The sequence below is a fragment of the Mustela lutreola genome, chromosome 18 (genome assembly GCF_030435805.1).
Source record: "Mustela lutreola isolate mMusLut2 chromosome 18, mMusLut2.pri, whole genome shotgun sequence".
In the NCBI taxonomy this organism is placed as follows: Eukaryota; Metazoa; Chordata; class Mammalia; order Carnivora; family Mustelidae; genus Mustela; species Mustela lutreola.
In genome coordinates this window covers 15,237,627-15,241,343 of record NC_081307.1, presented here as the reverse complement: position 1 = coordinate 15,241,343, position 3,717 = coordinate 15,237,627, and the positions used below count along the sequence as shown (strand labels likewise).

Here is a 3,717-nt window from a genome sequence, read left to right as displayed (position 1 = left end):
GCATCATAGGCTACAGAGAAATCCTTTTAAAAAGGAAGAAACAATCAATGTGGCAAACTTCATTATTGTCTTATTTGAAGAAATTGGTCATGACTGCCCCATTCTCCAGCAACCACCACCCTGATCACTCAGCAGCCATCAACATCGAGGTAAGATTCTCCACCAGCAAAAAGATTAGGAATAGCTGAAAGCTCAGAGGATGGTTAGCATTTTTTAGCAATAAAGTATTTTTTTTAAAGACATATTTATTCAGCGTCATGATCAGACTATTACATTTAGCAATCAACAGCATGGGTGCAAAAAAAAAAAAAAATCTACATTAAAACCCTTTGTTGGAATGCTTTACACTTTCCACAGAACAGAAACTAAAATAACCTATTATACAATTAGTCACAAATACAGTCCTCGAGTTTTTTTGCCCATACACATGAGTATTGTCTAAAATATGTCTTCTTTGTAGCAGCTAGGCCCTGCCACCACTGTGCTTGGCTGAGTTCACAAATCTGTTGTAACCTGTAGCTTCCCTGTCACTTCTCTGGTTCTCCTCTCCTGCTAAGCTTTGTTTCCTGATAGTAATTAAAACCTTCTGCCACTGCCATAGCTGCTGCTGCTGCTGGAACCACCATAGCCACCTTGGTTTCGTGGTTTGGCGAAGTATTGGCCTCCACCACCATAAGGGCCAGAGCATCTGCCTCCAAAATTGCCTCCTTTCATGGGTCCAATATTTGAGGATTGATTGTTGTAATTGCCAAAATCATTATAGCTTCCGCCACCTCCAAAGTTGCTTCCACTACCACCGCCACAGCCACCTCCACTACCACTGCCATAGCCGCCTCCACCTCCTCCGTGGTTATAGCTGTCATAGCTGCCACTCCGGCCATAGCCACTGCCCTGGTTTCCATAACCCTGTCCACCACTTCCATAGCCTCTGCTTCCTCCAGAGTAACCAGGGCCGCCTCCTCCATAACCACCATCATTACCAAATCCGTTATAGCCATTCCCACTGCCACCATATCCACCACCACCTCGACTGCCACCAAAGCCACCTCGACCACTGAAGTTTCCTCAGCGACCAAAGTTGTCATTCCCACCAAAACCACCTCCACGACCACCACCAAAGTTTCCAGAACCACTTCGACCTCTTTGGCTGGATGAAGCACTAGCCATCTCTTGCTTAGAGAGCACTTTCCTTACTTCACAGTTGTGGCCATTCACAGTATGGTATTTTTGAACAATCTTGTCTACAGAACCATGGTCATCAAATGTTACAAAAGCAAAACCCCTCTTTTTGCCACTGCCTCGGTCAGTCATGATCTCAATCATTTCGATTTTCCCATACTGTTTGAAATAATCTCTTAGATGATGTTTTTCAGTGTCTTCTTTAATGCCACCAACAAAAATCTTTTTCACAGTTAAGTGGGCACCAGGTCTTTGAGAATCTTCTCTTGAGACAGCCCTCTTTGGTTCCACAACTCTTCCATCCACCTTGTGTGGCCTTGCATTCATGGCTGCATCCACCTCCTCCACAGTGGCATATGTGACAAATCCAAAGCCTCTGGAGCGCTTGGTGTTCAGATCTCTCATTACCACACAGTCCGTAAGTGTTCCCCATTGCTCAAAATGGCTCCTCAGACTCTCATCGGTTGTTTCAAAGCTCAGACCTCCGATGAAGAGTTTCCGCAGCTGTTCAGGCTCTTTGGGAGACTCTGACTTAGACATGACGGCGGTGGGAGGGGAGACTTTAACGATGCTTACTCGGCGGCGTCCAGCGGGCAGAAAGCAATAATAAAGTATTTTTAAATTAAGGTATATACATTGGTTTTTAGACATAATGCTATTACATACTTAAGAGACCATGGTACAGTATAAACATGACTTTGTATGAACTGGGAAAATAAAGTTTTATCTGACTCATGTTATTGCAGTATTTGTTTTACTGTGGGGTATGGAACCAAAGCCACAGTATCACTGAGATGTGCTGTACTATAACACTTTGTTTCCAAATAGCAGCAGCAGATAGTAAAACACCAGATTAGGAGTCAGGAGACATGTGTCCAAATACACTTAATCAATGAACTAGCTTTGTGAATTTGGCTAAGAAATTTCTGAGTCCCTGTTTCCTATCTAAAAAATGAAGATTAAAATAAAAATCTATCCTGCCAACTTCACAAGCCTATTAAAAGAGGTAGTACAATAGTGATTCGAAGATTGTTTCGTGTGAAGGTGCTACTGTGATGTTAGTAAGTAAAGGTCATCGCCCACATGTTGGGGCAAAATTTTGATCTGCGGTACTGTGGAAAGAGAAGGAACAGCAAATGGGAGGAACGTCTCCAGAGAGCAGCAGCTGGAAATGCACTCTCATTAAAAGGTGATGACTATGGTCTTTGAGGAAACACTGCAAAAAGAAAGGACAAAGTTTTCTTTGTTCTAATTTAAGTGTGGAATGTTCAAAATTTTGAAAATGTTACTATAACTGGAAAGAAGAATGGCAGCATGTGTTGAAAAATGAGCTCTGAATCAAGGGTTAGACTCATAGTTTAAACTCCGCTTTCTCACTAATCAGCTTTGATCATGAAGAAGTCACTTAATCTCTTGAGTCTCATATTCTCCATCTGTAAAATGTAGCTGAATTTAGAACACTGATGTTTTTCTCCAACTCTGTTTCATTGCGAGGTTATGGAGAAACTTCTTCGACAATGAGCTGAAATATGCAGTAAAAACAGAAGACGTTACAAACGTTACCTTGAATGTTTGGCTTTTATCATTTCCTAAGTGGCTTTACACGCATCGCCTCCCTTCATAAGTCCTTGAAATGTCAATATTGAAAGGGATGTTAAGTGGTGTGCTGATTATCCTTTTGCTGATGTGTTTCTCTTCAAAATCAATACTAAAAGTACCATCAATCTATATTTGAATTCCAGTGACATGAAATGAGTCCACAAAAAAGCCCAGTCTCATTTTGAGAATTTATGATTAGTAGAAATTTCCTCAAAAGAATTCTACCTAATAGTGATGTTAACAACTCTCCAGAGGCACTCAGGCAAAAGTTTCTTGTAGATTATCTCATGTGATTCTCAAATCAGCCTATGACCAAGGCATCATTACTGCCATTTTACACGCCATACTTCTTCAAGCTCCCATCCCACTGGAAGTCTGGATCCTGAGCTCAGGCTCAAGGCCCTTGTGTTCTACCAGTATAACTTATTTTCAAGCCAGTGTACACTTTTTAAAAATTAATAAAACTTTCTTTTGTAGACCAGATTTTAAATTATGGAAAAATTGAGCAGAAAGTACAAGAGAGTTCCTGTATACCTTTTGCCCTCTGTCCTCTCCAGTTTCTGCTACTATTAACATCTTGCATTAGTGTAAAACATTTGTTATAATTGAGGAACCATATCAAAGTGTTATTATTAAAGTTTATAATTTACATTAGGGCTCACTCTTGGTGTTGTACATTTGATGGGTTTTGACAAAGATACTGCAATGTGTGTTCCCCATTGTAGCACTGTGGAGAATAGCTCCCATTGCCTTATCAATCTCCTGTGCTCCTGAACCCTTGGCAATCCCTGATCATTTTACGGTCTCCATAGTTTTGCCTTTTCCAGAATGTTGTATAGTTAGAAACATATGCTAGCCTTTTCATAATGCCTTCTTTCACTTAATTATATGCCTTTAAGTTCCCTTCATGTCTTTTCATAGTTTCACAGCTTGTTTGCT

The 3,717-nt window shown here is 40.7% G+C and overlaps 1 pseudogene; it reads right to left on the bottom strand.

Moving 5' to 3' along the window:
- Nucleotides 1-236: 236 nt before the first annotated feature.
- On the bottom strand, nt 237-2,076 carry LOC131820418 (heterogeneous nuclear ribonucleoprotein A1-like; annotated as a pseudogene).
- Between the last annotated feature and the right edge of the window lie 1,641 nt (nt 2,077-3,717).